Source organism: Pelodiscus sinensis, chromosome 31 (genome assembly GCF_049634645.1).
Source record: "Pelodiscus sinensis isolate JC-2024 chromosome 31, ASM4963464v1, whole genome shotgun sequence".
NCBI classification, from domain to species: domain Eukaryota; kingdom Metazoa; phylum Chordata; order Testudines; family Trionychidae; genus Pelodiscus; species Pelodiscus sinensis.
In genome coordinates this window covers 11103252-11122992 of record NC_134741.1, presented here as the reverse complement: position 1 = coordinate 11122992, position 19741 = coordinate 11103252, and the positions used below count along the sequence as shown (strand labels likewise).

Here is a 19741-nt window from a genome sequence, read left to right as displayed (position 1 = left end):
GCAAAAGCGCATCGGAAGAGCAATGCGCTTTTGCGCAAGAGAGCATCCAGACTGCATGGACACTCTCTCGCAAGAAAGCTCTGATTGCTATTTACAGAATAGCCTGTGCTTTTTTCGAGTAGCACTTTTTGCACAAAAAACCCTGTTGCCCATCCACACACACCTTTTTGCACAAGAACTCTTGCACAAAAAGGAGTTATTCCTCATAGAAAGAGGAATAGCTATGCCACAAAAAGCCCTCTGTTCTGCCGATCTGCTGCACATTTTCTTGCGCAAAAATGCTCTTGACGTTAGGACGCTCCGTGCACTTTTGTAAAAACAGCAAATGCTGATCTGATAATCAGTTGACTAGTTGATTTCTACCCCCCCCCCATCAGACAGAGGCAGCAAAGGGGGGAAGAAGGGGTACTTGAAAGCGGCAGTGCCACACAGCTGAGCCTGGGATCAGCTGTGCAGCACTGCTGCTTTGAAACACCATGGCGGCGTTCAAAGGGGCAGCACTGCACAGCTGATCCCAGGCTCAGCTGTGTGGTGCAGTGTATGTGGAGCCTGGGGTCAGCTGAGGACTTCCCAGCTGAGCCGGCTCCACATGACATTTCAAAGCGGCAGCACAGCATGGAGCCCAGGGTCGGCGGGGGACTCTGACTCCCACTGGGGATTCTTGTGCATTTCAAAGCTGGTACCCACACGCAGCCCGGAGTCAGCGGGACTTCCCGCTAGCCCTGGGCTGCACGCGGAATTCTGCATTCCTCCTTTGAAATGTACAAGGAGGAATAGGGAAGTGTGTATCGACTAGTTAATGGAAAGTCCATCGACTACTTGACTAGTCAATTAATCGCTAGTTAACATCCTTAGTTTTGCCATGATCTTGGGTTGCTGGATTAGATTCATATCTGGACAGGCCCTGAGCTTCCATGTCAGGGGATGGTTTATATCCAACCTTTGTGGCTTTCCCATAAATCCTCCTCCAGTTACCTGAATGTCCCGGAGAAGGGCTGTCTGCTGGGTCTGCTCATTTCCTGTTAATGGTTTTACTTCTGTTTTCTCCCTGGGTATCTGTGTCAGTGTGGGGCCAAGCAGTGTTCCCAGTACACTGAGTGCTAGGGCAGCAGCTCAGGAGAGTTTCAGATGCTCCCCAGGTAATTGGCAGAATGTCAACAGCTAGGTGTTTCAGCTGGTGGTGCATATTTACACTTGCCTCAGTGCACATAGAAAAAATGTTCCACACATTGATGAAGAAGTTTAAAGAGAATCTGGGTTTTGAGTCCTGCCCCCTACTGCTCTGGATGTGAATTCCCAGAGCCCATGGATAGCAGAAGATGCTGCCCATGACAGACTCGGGGGTCTCCCTTTCAAGAGGGACATAGGGGCCAAAGGGAAAACTGACCCACAGAACAGAGTCAAATGTCAGAAATCTGAGGGTTTTCCAAGAAGTTCTCTTTGCTGCACACTCAGATCCCCATGAAAGGGCCCTGGGCTCCATCCATGTCCCTGACCAGCCCTTTCCCCATTTTCATACAGAAACAGACACAAGACGAGAGGGCGAAGATTGTGGCCGAGTTTCAGCAGCTGCAGCAGTTCCTGGAGGAACAAGAGCGACTCCTGCTGGACCAGCTGGAGCAGTTGGACGAGGAAACTGGGAGGCTCCAGACTGACACTGTCGGGAAACTCTCCGCACAGATTTCCCATCTCAGAGAGCGGATCGGTGAGCTGGAGGGGACGTGTCAGAAGCCAGCGAGTGAATTCGTGCAGGTGAGACTGAGGAAGAAACGTCCCAGCTCCCCACACAGGGAAGGGAGTCTTGTGTATCACAAGTGCTGGGGTCCAGCTGTCAGATCTGGGTGTAACTCGGAGTGCGTTGCTGCCATGTGAGTGACTGTTGTGCTTTGCAGAGTCACAGGCACAGAGCTATTAGAGATGGCAAAGCCCCATTTGCTCAGGGGATCCATGTTCCTGGGGCCAGGGCAGGGCCCCTTGTTCCCATGTTTGCAAAATTCTTTCACTGAGTCCCTTGTGTGTGCCCAATGGGACTGAGATTCTTTTCTCTCTCTCTCCTCCAGGATGTGAGAAGCACCTTTAGCAGGTAGGTGTCTCTCACTCCCCTCACACTGCACAGCGCAGGGATAGAGCTTGGAGCTGATGCTGGCACCATATCTCTCCAGGGCCCTGCAGCCAGATGGGAGGGAAAGGTCACAGGCTGGGCACAAATCTTTGATCAGCGTCAGCCTGCGGCTCTCCCCTGGCCCAGCAGACTCTGGAATTCCCCATTCAGGGCACAGTCTGACCTCAAGTGTTTCCTGGAGCTGTCACCTCCCTGGGGACTGGCTGCCTCAGGGCTGTGGGGTGGAACATGGGCCTGTCACTGCTGGGCACTGGGCACATTCAGTCCAGGGCAGCAGGGACCCAGAGTCTGTCCCACCCGAGGGCTGTTTGGAGACCTGTGGGAATGGGCTGGGGAGGGGGGAGCTGGTGTCTCAGTCTAGTCCCTAGTGGACAGATTCCTACAGCCCTTCCCCTGGGAACCTCCTGCCCCTCAGCGCCTGGAGGCCAAGGGGTGAGTTGGCTGTGGAGACTCAATTCCCCTTTTGTCTCCCAGCTGGTCTCCCCAGGCCAGAGCTGCAGACTGTTCATGGGACCTTTGAGGGGACGTTGCAGGGCCAAGGGCCCCTGCTCTCAGGCTGGGAAAACTGGAGGGATTCGAACTCCAGGCCCAGCAGAGCAGTGACTCACTGGCCAGAGTTGGAGAACTGAGTCACTCGGTGCAGTGTCCCCATGTGATGTTGTCTCTCCCCAGGTGTGAGACGGGGCTGTTCCAGCCGCCAGAGGAGATTTCTCCTGAATTGGACGAGCGAGTCAAACGACTGCGCTGTTGGAGATGCTGAGGCAGTTCACAGGTGCCAAGAAGGGATGGGGAGGGGAGAGTGAGTGAAGCGTCTGAGGCCATGGAAAGAGACCGATGGTGGTTATTTAGTTCCTCATTAGATTAAGCTTCTGTTGATTGTGAGGTGAGAATGGCACCCACTTGCCATCCCAGACACTCAGGTTGATTAATTGAAACTTATTTGTTCCAAAAGCTACTTTGTAATTACAGCTACTGTTAGAGCACAAAATGGCCGACACACAGACAGACACACGCCCAGCTCCGTGCTGCTCTCTGCAGAGACGCTGAGTACACAGACCCCACAGCTCACAGGTAGAGCCAGAAGTTCACAAACTCTGAACCGCTCGTGTCAAAGGGACCCAAGTGGGTGAAGTTCCTTTGAGGCCAAAGTCTTTGCAGGATCTGGGCCTGTAGTAAAATATAGTAAAGACTGTGTGCTTCTTCCCCCTTCCATTACTTAAGCTTGAAACAGCACATATCATTTAGCTAATTGCGCATGTTTTAGAAGCTGTAGTAAAAAGGGGAACGAGCTGTTTAGACCCATTTCTCAAGGACTGGATTACACGTATTACTTGAGTTAGGGAAATTTGCTAATTGCTATTGCTTAAGCTATACTGGTGGTTGTTACTGAGTGGAATAAAGTTGAAGTATGCTAACCAATAACGCTGCAACACGAAGCTAAGGTAACAAATCAAGACATGCCAAGTTAGATAAGAAAGTTAAAGAAAGTATAAAAAAGGATGCTTAGCCTACGCCCGAGGTCGGCTTTGCTTTGAGCACTGAGCTTCTTAGCCGAACCTTGGTTGCAACCAATAAAATTGAGTTGGACCCAGCCTAAAAGTGTGACTCTCTTCTGTGGGCAAATTGACTTAGCCTCCAGGGGACGAACCTTGCTATTTATGCAACAGGCCTAGGCTGTGACAAATGTCAGGAAGTGAATGAGCCAAACCCAGCGGAGTCTGCAGGGTGGGAGGGATGTTGAGGAGAAAGCGAATCTCTTCACAGATTGCCCTGGGGTGGCTGTGAGGCTGCAGGGATGTGGGTTCTATTGCTGGGAGAGGCCTGAGTGAGAGAGAAAGGAGGAGGCTTTAAACCTTTTTAACTCCATTAATTGCCTAGTTGAAGTCGAAGTAGCTTAATTTGGCTCTTAGAACCATAGAATCACAGAGCTGGAAGAGACATCAGGAGTCATCGAGTCCAGTTGCCTGCTCAAAGCAGGACCAACCCCAACTAAATTTTCCCAGCCAGGGCTTTGTCAAGCCAAGACTTAAAAATCTCTAGGGATGGAGATTCCACACCCTCCCTAGGGAACCCATCCCAGTGCTTCCCCACCCTCTTAGGGAAATCGTTTTTCCTAATCTCCAACCTAGACCTCCCCCACTACAACTTCTTGTTCTGTCATCTGTCACTATTAAGAACAGTCTCTCTCCAGCCTCTTTGGAACCGCCCCCCCCTTTCAGGAAGTTGAAGACAGCTATCAAATCCCCCCTCACTATTCTCTTCTGCATGCTAAACAAGCCCAAATCCCTCAGTGTATGTTTACATTTGCATTCTGTAGTAGGGGACCCAAAATTGGACACATTACTCCAGATGTGGCCTCACCAGAGCCAAATAAAGGGGAATAATTACTTCTCTAGATCTGCTAGGAATGCGCCTCCTAATGCAACCTAATATGTCATTAGCCTTCTTGGCCACCCTGTGGCCTCATATCCAGCTTCCCATCCACTGTAATCCCCACGTCTTTTGGCGCTGTCCACACAGCAGGAAGTGGAGAGAAGAGCACTCTCCCTCCGACTTTCCTTACTCCTTGTAAAAGCAGGTCTACCAGCATCTACAGAAGCCCCTCTCAGTTTGATTAGCAGTCCTCAGTTGATCGTTAATTGGAACCTGGGGAGATCAACAGTAGCAGCCTCAATCTTCTGTACAGTATAGATGCACCCAAGAGTGTCTCTGCTGTAACAAAAACCCAGGTCTCTGTGTTAGGATTTGGGATGTCGTGGGCAATATGGACTCGTGAAATCTCACCTCTCTTCTCCCTTCCCCCACCAGACACACTGCCCTCTGCACTGGACAGAGCAAGACGACCTTTCAGACAGGGTGAGGTTTCAAGTGGAGACTGAAAACACCTTCCTGAGCTTGTAGCTCAAATCACCAACCAAAACCCCAGCGACCACGACAGGCAGAGCCCCAAACCTGCCCACTAAATGGGGAGGAGCCCCAGGGACACTGGATCAGAAGGATGAGGGGCCGTGTCCTGCCCCCCTTTAGAAATGGGATGGTAAAATCCCCACCTTCCCCCCCCCACACACACACTTGCTATGGGCACAGTTTGTGGGCAGGGGGCTTTGCAGGCAGGGGCTGCGCTTTGTGTCGGGGCAGCTGATCAGTGCAGCCCCTCCTTGGGCACCAGCCTCTGCCCTGTGCTGGCCCCTCCCAGTGACCCCACCCCAGATCCCTTTCCCCAGAGGCCCTGCCCCCGGCCAGGCCAGAAGCCAAAGCTGGGCTCCCCGCATTGAGCCTGGCTGCCCTGAGGAGCCCTGGACCCTCCACTGCCGTGGGGGTGACTAATGCCCAGGCTCTGCTCTCTGGGGCGAGGTGGCTCTTCCCCCATGCTGCCCCCTCCCCTCTGTGCCCCGGGCGGGGGGTGGAGGCTGCAGCAGGGAGGGAGTTTCCCTCTGGGGGTTAAAGCTGGAACCTGCCTCCTCTGCTCCCACCCCCACTGAGCCCTCCTGCTGCCCCCAGGACTGAGCTTTGCCCCTCACACTCTGATTCTCTCTCCCCAGCGATGGTGACTCTGGATCCAGACATGGCGAATCCCCACCTCGTCCTGTCTGGGGATGGGAAACGTGTGAGATGGGAACGTGCACAGCAGCCACTGCCCGACACCCCAGAGAGATTCAACACTCGGCCCTGTGTGCTGGGCCGTGAGGGATTCACCTCGGGGAGACATTGCTGGGAGGTGGAGGTGGGGGATGGGCGACACTGGGCTGTGGGGGTGGCCAGAGAGTCTGTGAGCACTAAGGGACAAATCAGCCTGAGCCCTGACGGGGGGATCTGGGCTGTGGAGTGGTGGGGGGAGAGTCAGTTCCGGGCTCGCACCTGCCCTGTGACCCCGCTGCCCCGGAGCCCCCCCAGAAGGATCCGTGTTTGTCTGGACTGTGACCGGGGGCAGGTGAGATTTATCGATGCTGGTTCTGAGGCCCAGAACTTCACTTTCCTGCCGGGCTCCCTCCCTGGGGAAAGAATCCGACCCTGGCTGGGGGTGTGGTCAGCATCCCCACTCAGCCTGTGTCCCTGAAATCAGCCTCTCTAGCCTCACACAGCCCAGTCTCTGTGACCCTGGAGGACTCCCCTGTACCCAGCTCCTGGCTCTCTGTGACCTTGGAGGATTCCCCCCTACCTATCTCCTGGCTCCTCATTTCTATGATCCCTGAAAGCTCCTGCCCCTCCCTCTCCAGAGATTGGAAGGGTACAGAGAAAACCCCTTGAGAATGCAGATGAGGCAGAGGTGGGGGTTGGGCAGAGGAGGCACTAACAGCCGGGCTGGGGACAGGCAGAGGTGGGGGCTGGGCAGGGGTGGCACTAACTGCTGGGCTGAGGACAGGCAGAGGTGGGGGCTGGGCAGGGGGCATATCTAAGAGTCGGGCAGGGAACAGACTGACAGGAGGGGGGGAGGACACAGAATTAATCACTGATGGGTTGGGGAGAAGCTGGAAGCTCCACAAACGCAGGGAGTGGTTTGTACCCATCTGCCAGCCAGAGCTCCTGCTGCAGCAGCACAGTCACCTTCTTCCCCTGTGACTCTTGGGGAGCCGGTGACACTGACTGTCACACACAGAGTGCGGAGGAGGGTGAGGGATGTAGACAGACCAAACCCCTTCACACAGCCAACTCCAGCCATTGGAAACAGAAGATCACAAATTTAATTTAAGTCAGTCCAGGAGTTACCGCAACCCAAGTACCCTTGCCCTGCCCCGCCCTTTCTCTGAGGCTCTGCCCTTGCCCCACCTTTTTGCTGAGGTCTCACCCTCCTCACTCTGAACAGAAGGAGAGGAACAGAGTGACATCAGCGCCCCCTGCCTCTGTCTCCCCCACCCTGCACAACAAGCAGGAGGATCCCGGGGGCAACGCTGAGGCTCTGGGCAGGAGCAGCAGGGCACTTGGGGGAGGGGAGCTGACGTGCCAGCACTTGATAGGCTCCCAGCCAGACCAGTCAGGATCCCCTGTCAGAGCCTCCAAGCTCTACTGGTTGGTGACCGTCCCCCTCAAAATCACTGGGCATGAGGGGCTTTTATTATTATTTTATTTTTTAATCCTGAGGCCTGAGGGAGGCAGGAAAAGGGTTTGTTTAACCAGAGGGGAATAGAAGGAAAATGCAAATGAAAATAAAACAAGACTAAAGGGAAAGTCCTGGAGACATGGTGAAAATCTCCTTCCAGGCTGAAGCAAAATGCAGGACAATGTAGCACTTTAAAGACTAACAAGATGGTTTATTAGATGATGAGCTTTCGTGGGCCAGACCCACTTCCTCAGATCAAATAGTGGAAGAAAGTAGTCACAACCATATATACCAAAGGATACAATTAAAAAAATGAACAAATATGAAAAGGACAAATCACATTGCAGAACAGAAGGGGGATGCGGGGGGGTGTGGGAAGGGGGAGGAAGGAAGGTAAGTGTCTGTGAATTGCTGATATTAAAGGTAGGGAGAGTGGGATGTTTGTGAGTTAATGGTATTACAGGTGATAATTGGGGAAACTGTCTTGGTAATGGGTGAGAAAGTTCAAATTCTTGTTAAGTCCTTGTTGGCAAGTGTCGAATTTTAACATGAATGACAGTTCAGAGGATTCCCTTTCAAGTGCAGATGTAAAAGGTCTTTGTAGCAGAATGCAGGTGGCTAAGTCATTTAGAGAGTGTCCTTTCTGGTTAAAGTGGCAAGAAACTGTTTTCTCTTTGGGTACGTCTACACTACAGCGCTAGTTCGAACTAACTTAGTTCGAATTAGTAAATTCGAACTAAGCTAGTTCGAACTAACGCATCTAGAACTAAAAACTAGTTCGAACTAGCGTTTTGCTAGTTCGAACTAGCAAGTCCACATTGAGTGGACTCTGAACAGGGCTTAAGGATGGCCGGAAGCAGTGCCGGCAGGGCATCAGAGGAGGACTTAGAGCGTGGAGATGCTGTCTCAGGCTAGCCGAGGGCTGCGCTTAAAGGGTCCCGACCCCCACCCCGGACACACAGTTCTAAGGGGTGCCCCGCTTGCAAAGAAGTTCTGGCTTGGAGTGCCCTGAGTGCTCACACTGGGCACATCACACCACTCGGCCATCAGCCCGGCTGCACTTGCCACAGGCTGCCATCTGGGGAGAGGGAGTAATTGGGGGGCTGCAGGAGAGCTTCCACCCCCAGAAGCCCGCAGAGCCAGCCCAGTCCTCCCCATCGGGGGCTCGTACCCCATTCCTCCCTCACCTCCTTCCACTTACCCTTCCCTAGCCCCCCTTCTTATTGATGTACAAAATAAAGATAACGTTTCTTCCAACATTGACTCTGTCTTTATTGAACAAAACTGGGGGAGACTGGGAAAAGGAGGTGGGAGAGGGGAAGAGAAAGGCTGGGAGAGGGGAGGGCAACTAACATGATCAGGGGTTGGGAACAGGTCCCAGATGAAGAAAGGCTACAGAGACTGGGACTGTTCAGCTTAGAAAAGAGGAGACGGAGGGGGGACAGGATAGAGGTCTCTAAAAGCAGGGGTTGGGTGGAGAGGGTGCATTCAGAAAAGTTCTTCCTGAGTTCCCATAAAGACGGACTAGAGGACACCAAAGGAAAGGAATGGGTAGCAGGCTTCAAACTAGTAAGAGAAAGTTGTTGTTGTTGACAAAGCAAATAGTTAACCTGTGGAACTCCTTGCTGCAGGAGGCTGTGAAGGCTACAACTAGAACAGAGTTTAAAGGGAAGTGAGATAAAGTGATAGAGGTTGGGTTCATGGAGTCCTATTAGCCAGAGGGTAGGAGTGGTGTCCCTGCCCAAAGTTTGTGGAAGGCTGGAGAGGGATGGCACGAGACAAATGGCTTGGTCACTGTCTTCGGTCCATCCCCTCCAGGGTCCCTAGGGTTGGCCGCTGTCGGCAGACAGGCTACTGGGCTAGATGGACCTTTGGTCTGACCCAGGACGGCCATTGTAAGCTCAGGGCTCAGTGTCGGGGGTCTCAGTGGACCCCCTTGATTTTCATGCACACCTGGTCCTGGGTGGCCAGGCTGGCAGCTCTCCTGCCCTAGACAGCCACTTTCCTGTGCCTAGTGCGGAGATCGTGGACGAGGTCCACGATGTCCGCACTAGCCCAGGAAGGTGCCCGCCTCTTGCGGTCCAGGGCAAGCTCCCGGGAGCCGCCAGCCTGGTCCCGGCAAGAGGGGGAGGGCTGGGGGGCATCGGGTGGGTGGCTCTGTGCCGTGCCAGGTGCAGGGTCTGCTAGCTGGGTGCTGGCAGGCTTGCACCTGGCACGGGCACCGTAGCCAGCCCGTGCCCCTTTAAGGGGTCCGGGGCCGGGAGGGGGGCATAGAGTTTCCCTGGTGTTGGCCAGAGTGGCCACCAGGGAAACCTGGGGAGGGCTAGCCTCCCACTAGTTCGAACTAAAGGGCTACACAGCCCTTAGTTCGAACTAGCTAGTTCGAACTAGGCGTTAGTCCTCGTAAAATGAGGTTTACCTAGTTCGAACTAAGCGCTCCGCTAGTTCGATTCAAATTCGAACTAGCGGAGCGCTAGTGTAGCACCTATTAAAGTTAGTTCGAACTAACGTCCGTTAGTTCGAACTAACTTTGTAGTGTAGACATACCCTTTGTGATCTTGTCTGATATCTGTTTTGTGGGCATTAATCCTTTGGCGAAGTGTCTGAGATGTTTGTCCAATGTACATAGCAGACGGACACTTTCGGCACATGATAGCATAGATTATATTTCTGGATGCGCAGGAATATGTGTTCTTGATCTTATAACTCACTTGGTTAGGTCCAATAATGGTATCAGCAGAATGAATATGTGGACAAAGCTGGCAACGGGGTTTGTTGCAAGGGAAGGTACCAGGGTTGGTATTAGTGTGGTATGTCCTGTGGTGGTTGGTAAGAATCATCTTGAGGTTAGGTGGTTGTCTATAGGAGACTATGGGTCTGTCTCCCAGAGCCTCTTGGAGTATGGTATCCTGTTCCAGTATAGGCTGTAGTTTATTGATAATGTGTTGGACAGGTTTAAGTTGGGGGTTGTAGGTGATGACAAGTGGTGTTCTATTGTTGGTTTTCTTGGGTCTGTCTTGAAGTAGATGGTTTCTAGGTATTCGTCTGGCTCTTTCAATTTGCTTTTTTATTTCTCTGGGTGGGTAGTTGAGATTTATAAATGCTTGGTAGAGATCCTGAAGCTTCTGGTCTCTGTCAGTGGGGTTAGAGCAGATGCGGTTGTATCGAAGGGCTTGGCTATAGACGATGGATCGTGTGGTGTGTTCTGGATGGGAGCTGGATGCATGTAGGTAACTGTATGAGTCGGTGGGCTTTCTGTAGAGAGTGGTGTCTAATTTTCCATTGTTGATTTGTACGGTGGTGTCCAGGAAGTGGATCTCTCGTGTAGAATGGTCCAGGCTGAGATTGATGGTGGGGTGTAGGTTGTTGAAATCTCTGTGGAATATCTCCAGTGTTTCTTGGCCATGTGTCCAGATCATAAAGATGTCATCGATGTATCGTAGGTAGAGGAGGGGTGAAAGGGGACGGGAGTTGAGGAAACGTTGTTCTAGGTCAGCCATAAAGATGTTAGCATACTGTGGGGCCATGCGTGTACCCATGGCTGTGCCGCTGATCTGGAGGTTTTTTTTCCAGGCTGGGTTTTGAACCCTCCTTCTCAGGTCCTTTCACTGTCCAGCATCGGTGACTTACTGTAAATAAACTAGACAAGCAATTCTTGTTAGTGCCACTTCACTGTCCCAGCTGCAGCACCTGGAGGCAGAGGCCAGGGATTTGATGCCTGAGGGGGGGGGGCATCCCCGGAGTGCCCACAGGGAATATCTCACCCCTAGGAGGAGAGTTTGGGGTTTTCTGCACTGTGTCCCTGCCCAGCCTGGGCTCCTCTCTATCCTGCCCACACCTTATCAACCAGCAGCTCCTCCACAGGGCTCTGCAGGGAGGTGGCTGGTGCAGAAGGTGCAATCCAGGAAGGGTCCAAGGAGTTACAATGCTGAGTGTCATGGGGCCTAATTTTTAGGCCACTAGAAAATCCCAGGAAGAGACTGTGACCTGCACAGCTGAGTTAGGGGCTTAAACTCCCTAAGCAACGTGTGGGTGTCACCACACAAAAGCCAGCTCAGCAGGCAGGGCCCGGGGAGCCGTCTAAGCCAGCCAGGGGAGATGCTGACAGGAGGGGAGGGGTGCGCTAAGCCCTGCCCCTCTCACAGGGAGGTGCCTGAGTCTGGGCTGCAGGGGGCGCCAGTCCCTGCTTAGCAATCCACCCGCAGGAACCCAGCGCCGGGGTTGGAGGGCTCAGGCGCCTGAGGCATTTCTTGCCAGAATGAGGCAGGCACCTGCCTTGCCCCACATGCAGTGGGGAAGGGGGAGGGAGGGTTGGTGATTTCACCCCCTGGTTAGAGCCCCTGGCTAGAATGTGGCAGAGCCAGGCTCAGGGCTCCCTTCCAGCTGCTCCCAGCCACACAGCACGGCCCGTCCCCAGGCTGGGGGGTGGCTCTGTATTGAGACCTCATGCCCCAGCTATCCAGCGTGAGCCCCTCAAGCACTAACAGCCTTGAGGTGGGGGCGGGGGGGGGAGAAGCTTCCCCAGGGGAGGCTGGTTCCCTCCCTGGCCCATCTCAGCCACCCACGTCCCACCCCTGCTCCACCCCAGGCCCTGCCCCAGAGCCGCTCCAGGCCCTGCTCATCCCTGGTTAGCCCCACCGCTGCACCCTTCCTGCCCTGCCCCCATGAGTGCGGAGGTTGGGAAGGGACACAGCAAGGGGGTGGGGTCAAGGAGAGCTGAGGAGAGATGCGGGCGAGAGGGGGGAGTCTCTCAGGGTTGGGGATGTGCAGACAGGAGGGACATGACAAGTGAAGGGTGGGGGGTCCTGCGGGCAAGTGCTGGAGGAGAGGAGGGACACAGCGAGTGGTGGGGGAGGTGTCTCGCAGGTAAGGGCTGGATGACAGGAAGAACATGGTGAGCAGAGCTATCCCTTGGGGGGGGAGCATGGGACCCACCCTGCCTCTGTTCCACCTCCCCCTCCCCCATGCGCCACCCCTGCTCTGCCCCCTCACACCCCTTCTTCCCCTGCTCCATCTCTTTCCCTGTGCAACGCAAGTCAAAGAATTATCTGGGGCCTGGTGTGGGGTGGCAGCAGGGATTGTCCCCCTCTCCCCACACTCACCTCCGCTGTGGACCTGGAGCAGCCTGGGAGCCTGTTCCTCTCTGCCCCACCCCCACTCCCCTGGCCTAATGGGCTGAGCAGAGACCCTGCAAGTGCTGGGTGGGAGGGTCTATGGCCCTCAACAAGGAGTCACAGACAGGCCCCGCAGGGACTCTGGTCTGTCCTGTCGCCGGGGCAAGCCGGCCTCTGTGACTGATGCTTCCTCACACCACAGATCACCCCAACATTCAGGTTGTGCCCAGTCCCAAAGACCAGCCACTTACCCCAGGTCACTTGTGCGGTGCTGCGTGAATTAGGGGAGACATGCGAGGAAATTGTTAACACCGATGTTATACTCTTGCCAGGACTCAAAGTAGAAATGCCAGGGGGGGTATCTGCAAACACGCTGCTTTGCAAGTATCCTGTCGGTCCGTTTGTCTCCCCTTTGCCCTGGGAGCTCTGGGTCTGTCTGAATTTCATACTTGTGCTGTGCAGCTGGGCCCCACCCCCAGGCGGATCGGCATGAGCACGACCTCCCCCGCTTGGTGCTCCAGCCAGGGACATGGGGTGTGCCATAACCCCAGTGACATACCAGGGCCGACACCTGCTGAGCCAGCGAGCCAGGCAGGGGCCTGTGTGGTGAAGCTTCTGTTTGGGGACAGGAAGTACCAGCCTCATGGCAAAAGCACATAAAGGCACCTGCAGCCTCCCACTCCTGCTTCCTACCTCTGCAGTAACTTTGCTGCAAACCAACCTCTGGGGTGAGGCCCACGGGGTGGGCGAGGGTTTGTTTTTTTGGGGGGGCCAGAATGGGAGCAATGGGCCACCCATCCCCAGCACTGGCACAGGAACCTTTCCCGTGCATGGTGAGCAGCAACACCCAGAGCCCTTCCCCCAGCCGGACACTGCCTGGCAGGTGCCCTGTTCCGGGGCACGCTGGCCTAGGGTCCCCTTTGGACCCTCCTCCCCGCTGAGAGCCACAGCAACAAGGGCTGGTCAGTGCCCAGGGGTTCCTCTTCTGCTACGGCCACAGGACAGGCCTCTCTACTCCACACAGCAGGTCCAGTCCCAGACTGGGTTTGGACGAGAGAAGGGTGCCCCAGCCACGGCAGGTCCAGTTCTGAGCTGAGGCAGGGGAAGACACAACAGGTCTGGGAAGAGCATTCCTGCCTGGGCTCCAACCAGGCAGGGGCCTGGTAGGGCTGAGCATGGGCTTCTGTGGTAGGAAGGGGTGACCAGGCAATGGCAGGTGTCAGCTATGGCAGGATCAGGTGGACATGGCATGCCCAGGCTGCAGCTCAGTGCAGGCTAGGAGCCAGCAAGCCCTTCTTTTCTCCTTCTCTGCTAGAGGAAGGGAAAAGAAGCCTCCCCTTTGAGCTGGAATTGAACCAGCCCCCTCACAGGCACTTGCTACAGTCCTCTGCTCTGCCAGCTGAGCTATTGCAGGGCCTGGATAGGGCTGTGAAAGGGCCGTCACTGAGGCAGACATCTCGGCTACATCTAGCCTGGCATGATTTTCTGCAAATGCTTTTAACGGAAAAGGGTTACAGGAGGGGCTGGCACTGAACTTCTAGGAGAAGCAAGAGAGAGGGCTGCAAACAGCCGACAAGGATGGGATTTGAACCCAAGTGTGCAGAGCACAATGGATTCTCCAACTGCAGCTCAGTTCTTATCCCTTATTTTCACTGTCAGGGGCTCAGTAGCCCACCTGGCTCCTAAGCTCAGTTGGTGCTAGAGGCAGCCAGACAGTGTGAGCAGGATAGAGGGGGGGATTTGTGTATTTGGGGAAGGGCCCGGAGCCTTCACTCCCAGTCACGCACCTTGGCACAAAGACCAACGGCCCATGCACAAAGTGCATTGTGGGGAATAAGAGTTGGGGCAGCAGGAAAGGGGCCGGCACTTCAGCACCAGGGCATGGGCAGGAGAAGATGGGAGTGAATCCTGCTACCTCTGCCATGGCTTGGCCAGGAGGGCTGGGGTCTAGCAGCTTTTCATCCCAGCTTTGTGGGAGGCCAAGTAGGAAGGGGCCTCTGGAGGCTCATAGCCCCCTGGCCTGCTGTGTCTGTGGAAAGGGGGGCGAGGACACACACTTGTCACTGGGGAACAGGGCGCATGGATCCCACTCGTTCCTGCAGAAAATGAAACAGGCTGAGCATTTTGCAGAGAACAGGCCAGAGCCCTTCTCCTGTCCCTGGAGAGATGGAAATGGGGCCGTTCCTTGTGGGGAAAGAAGTGGGTGTGTTGGGCATGGGGTTCGAGTTCAAACCCCTCCACAGACCAGAACCCCACATTAGGGGCACGAAAGAGCCTTGAGTCAGGCAGTGGAGAACACTTGGCTCCTGTTATGCTGTGATGGGATATTAGGAAACTTTTTGCATGCAGCCCAGCTAGCTCAGTTGGTAGAGCATGTGACTCTTAAACTCGCGGTCATGGGTTCAAGCCCCATGCTGGGTGATGCCCTTCCTTAACTCACTTTCTCAGCCTACAAGCAATTTGCTCTCAGCTTTCACCAGGGTTTTAGAAAGCAAAAGTCTAGTCCTGGGGTCCAGATTTAGTAGAACCACAGAGAGAACCAACTGCAATTTCTATCTTCTGAGGAGAAGGGAAGAGGATTTTCTTCTCCTCAATTCCAGCCACATCAGCCCAGGGAGGAGAAAAAATAACCCTCCGCCAGCTGATTGTCCCCTGTCAGCTTCTGTAGCTTCACCTCCTTCCACAGCAGCTCCAGCTTTGAGCTACAAATCTCAAGGGGCTGGTGAGGAAATGAGGAGCTGGCAGCTCGGGTTAGTCGCCTCCATGAGAACAAGAGGTGAAGTGTTCACAAGGTGCATTCCCCTCTCCCGCAGAGCAGGGTGTTAGCAAGAGCTAGGAACAGAACTGTCGTCCAAGTTTCAGCCTTGGTGTGTGCTTCTGTGGTGTAGTGGTTATCACATTTGCTGAACAGGTAGAAGGTCCCTGGTTCAAAGCCAGGCAGAAACAGATGGTCTTCTCCTATTGCTGCGCCCCGGATATATGCAGCTCCTGCTACTCAGACTGTGCTTGGGATAAGCCCAACTCCCATGCAACGGGGGAAGGGGTGACATCAGCTGAGAATGCCCCTTGGTGCCAGTCTGGGGAAGCCAGATGGGTCAGGCCAGGCACCTGATGGACACTTGTGTCTCAGCCTCCCCTGCCCTTGGAAGCTGGCGTATGGGGCTGGCTCCTCCTGCTGCTTCCCTTGTGTGACTTGCCCAAGGAGGAAGTGAGGCAGGAATGGGGCAGAGGAGGGAGGCCAAGCTGAGGGGGGCAGGACAAAAGCTCAACATCTCAGTGGGACTCAGTAGGGTGAGCAGAGCCTCCCCCCTTTATTCTGCCAAAGCCTGTGGGGTGGGGCTGGCTGTGGGGAGGCAGAGTCTTCAAAATCCACCTTCTTTGGCTCCCTTTCCTGCAGGCTCCCTAGAGAGGGATTTTTGCCCCCTGCTGCGAGTCTGAAGACACCTGCCACCTGGCAGCTCTGTCTCGTGTTGGGCAGTCTGGGAGGGGCTGGGGCCCTGGCGTTGCAGGGTCAGGCTGCAGACAGCAACAAAGACTTCCAAGAGCAGAAAGCTGAAAATTCAGCATCAAACCTGCCCCTTGCTGTGGTCCTATAAGGTGACCTTGACCCTGCAGCGCTATTTCGGGGTACTAAGGCATCTGTAATATCTACCCTGCGTGTTAACAGTGCCCCCTTATTTTGAAATACAATGGGCTCGCTAGTCCAACATCCCTGTAAACCTCATTTCATGAGGAGGAAGGGACATTTCCGAACAGCAGGTTATTTCGAAATGTGGTGCTGTGTAAACACTGAAGCGTTTTTCAAAATAAGATGAAAATGACAACTTCTGTAGCTCAAAATGTTTACTATATGTCAACCCTCTGTCTACGCTGATCCCTAAACTTGAAATAAGATGCTACATCAGGGTTCTGTTTGCACGAGAGAGACAACGCTTTAGTCCAGAGAACACATCTGTTCTTCCACAAAATTTTTCAGAAGAGCAGACATGCTTTTTTGGCATCTCTGTGAACTTCATTTTATGAAGAAGGGATGTTCCAAAAAAGGGTTTTTCCCCCACATTTGGCCCAGTGTAGATAGGCAAAATGTCGAAAAAGCCTCTTCCGAAAAAAGAAGCAGAAAAAGCTATGCAAACTGGGGTTCACAAGTTACCGAGCTTTTTCAAAAGAACAGTGTAGCGTAGACATAGCTCGAATGTTGCACAGCACTGGTAGGAGAGATGGAGGGACAAAAGGGTCCATGGGCATCTGCAGCCTTTCAGAACAGCACTTGCCTCCACCCTTGCTCTGGTCTGCTGGACTAACGCTCATTCTAGTGTCAGCCTAAGGATTGGCTGTTGTGTAAAAGCTGCCCTGGAAATGAGGAAACAGCTAAAGCGACTCTGGTGGAATTTGAACCCCCAACCTTTGAATAACTGACCTGCATTAGTACACCATAGGCCAACAAGCTTTCCATTGCACCACAGAACACTAGCTTTGCTGTCTCTGGTATCTGCTTTGCAGTATGGCAATTGCTGGGGGAAAAGAAAGGGGAGCCAAGTCTGTCTCTTTTGGGAGAGCAAGTAGGAAGAGGGAGGGGCCACTGAGCCCCCTGACAGTGAAAACAATTGGGCTATGTCTACGCTGGCAGGTTTTTGTGCCAGAAATATGCAAATGAGGCTAAGTGTAACGGCATTGCGCAAGAGGGTTTTTCTTGTGCAAGAAGGGGCTGTGTAGATGCTCCTTCTGGCACAAGAGCCTCTTCCACAACAATGGTGGCTCATTAGAAATGCAAATGAGGCTCACCCACTCCCTTGGCCACTTGCCACTGCTCCTACCGGCCGCCCGCCAGCCACTCCCTCCAGCCACCCCATCCATGCTGCTGTGGGTGCCAGTGTCTCACCACACTGTGAAATCAGACCAGAGATGGACACTATCAGTAAACACTCATATCGGAAACGCCCCTCTGGATGCTGGGCCCACCAGAGCTGTGTGCCCCTGCCATCTGCCTGCTCCGTGGACATCTTCCCATTGCAGAGTGTGCGCCGAGCCAGACTGTGACTAGACAGCCCCTCTCTGGGCACCCAGGGGCTACCTCTACACTGCAGGCTTCTTGCTCAAGAATGGCCGTTCTTGCGCAAAAACTTGAGAAGCATCTACACTGCACGCGTGTTCTTGCACAAGTAAATTTATGGCAAAACATAGGAAAAGAGGGCTTCTTAGGCAAAAGTTATTCCTTTCCCCATGAGGAATAAATCCTCTTGTTCAAGAGCTCTTACACAAGAAGGTAGTATGAATGGGGAACAGGGCTTTTTGTGCAAGAAACCTCTGTGGCTAAAATGGTCATCAGAGATTTCTTGCACAAGAGAGCGTGCACACTGCCACAGACATTCTTGTGCAAAAGCACATGGCAGTGTGTACGTGCTAGTACACAAGACGTTTTGCGCAAGAACTCTTGCACAAAACAGTTCTTGTGTAATAGCCTGCGGGGTAGATGTAGCCAAGGGGTGTTTGAGTTTGTTACCAGCACTGAGCTTTGTACAACAGCCCAGGGAATACTGTGAAAAGCCAAAACCTTCCCATCCTGGGTGTCCCCAGCCAGCCAGCAAAGTGACACAAAGATTCCTGGCAGTGCTGGCTTTGAGTACTTTGAAACAAACCCCCACTGCTCTGGGGGGAAGGGACAGGGTGGACTGAGGTTCAGATTTACTTTTCTGGGGCTGCAGAACTAGTGGATTTTGTGGACCTGCTTAGCCTATTGGTTTCTAATCAAAAACCTGAACCACTCAGCCCTGATCTTAGCAGTGTCAGAGGGCCGGGGAAACTAGTAAATAATCCCAGTGGCCAGGCCTGATGACACCTGCCCCACAGAATTCACAAAGCAAACCTGGCTCCCTGAGCACAGGGGGAGTTGGGGGCTCATTGCTGAGTCATGGGGTGAAGCATCAAACCAGCCCCCTCCTGTGGGGCTGTGAGTGTTGCTGTCCCTACTGTACAGACAGGGCCATGGAGGCAGGGGAGATTCACTGAACAGGCCAAGGTCACTCAGTGAGTTAGAGCCAAGATCTGCCCCCAGCTCCCTGCCCCACCCACCGACGTGCTGACTCCCTCTCTGCCATGGGGCTGTTTGCATTGGCCTCTTCTCTCTGGAAAGGCTAGTGTAGGTCATCAAAGAGGACTATTTTATGTCCCCCTGGTGGTCTAGTGGTTAGGGTCTAGCACTCTCAGTGCGGTGGCTTGGGTTTGATTCCCACTCAGGGAAGCCTCCTGTAACTTTCACAAAACACATTTGTAGTCAATTTTCTTGCCACATGTTACAGCAGCTGAGACCCAAGAGGTTAACTCAGGGCCCCTTTCCCACCTCTCCTTCACTGCTAAAAAAAAGGGTCTAATGGTGCCAGCAGCCTTTCAAAACAGCCCCCAGCCCTTCCCTCCCCCTTGGCAGCAATATCCGTGCCCCAGATGGCCCCGGGCCTCATACACAGGTGGGGGGTCCTAGCACCCAATCCCACCTACCCCGAACACGTCCTGTCCGGTTCCAAGAAACCAGCCACAGATCCCTGGTCAATTTACCCCCTGGACCTTACCCACAAATCACGCTGGGCCAATCCTTTAGAATCTATATCTAAAGGTTTATTATCACAAGAAAGAAAAGCATGAGAGTAAGGTTGTTAAAGGATAGTACATTACATGCACCGAAACTCCCAGTCCTCGATGCAGGCTCTAGCAGAGATGTTACAGCTGCTGGTATAAAAGTTCTTGTTGCACATCCTAACATCAGGATGGGTTCACAGGTCTTCCAGGCTCTTCGATCCCTGCAGTGCTGCCTCTGGGATGAAGTGCTGAGCTGAGAACAAAATGGCATCGACCACATGGCCTCTTTATACCTCCTTCCTGGCCTCTTCTTGTATGCAGCAGGTCACCTGGTCAGAGGCCAACCTCTGTGTTTCCTGCTGGCTGCTCTCAGGTGACAGTCCCCATTCTTTGGGTGTGTCCTTGGCCCATCAAGTGCCATTGTCCTACAGGGCCTGGCTAATCAGCCTGTCCATAGCAATGCTTAACCACATTCAGAGAAATATTCAGCTTCCACACAGATTACAGATTCCTACCTACACACACAGACATTATACACTCACATAAATAGCGTACAAAAGATCAGCAAACAATAAGCTCCCATTCAGTACCCCACATGGCTCCCTTTTATACCAATTTCTGGGACCAACACCCCCACCTAGGGGTGCAGCAGCGATCTGGCTGCTTCTCTCCAATTCGGTAATGTGACAGGGGACACTTGGAGCTGAACTAGGTACCACTTCACCTGTAATCAAACACTCTACCACTGAGCTACACACCAATTACATCTGTTTGTTTGCATCCAGTGTTAGGAAATTAGCCGCTGGCAGCACATTCTACAGGAGCAGGTGGTGCCTTGCAGACATGGCTGGGGGAGGACGTCCCTCTATGGGGTCAGACATGTGTGGTGTCCCTCAA

At 53.6% G+C, this 19741-nt stretch overlaps 1 non-coding gene across 1 annotated transcript; it reads left to right on the top strand.

Moving 5' to 3' along the window:
* The first annotated feature begins 14622 nt into the window (after positions 1–14622).
* TRNAK-CUU (transfer RNA lysine (anticodon CUU)) lies at positions 14623–14695 on the top strand. Its single transcript has one exon. It is a non-coding gene; the product is annotated as a tRNA-Lys (tRNA).
* Positions 14696–19741: the final 5046 nt, after the last annotated feature.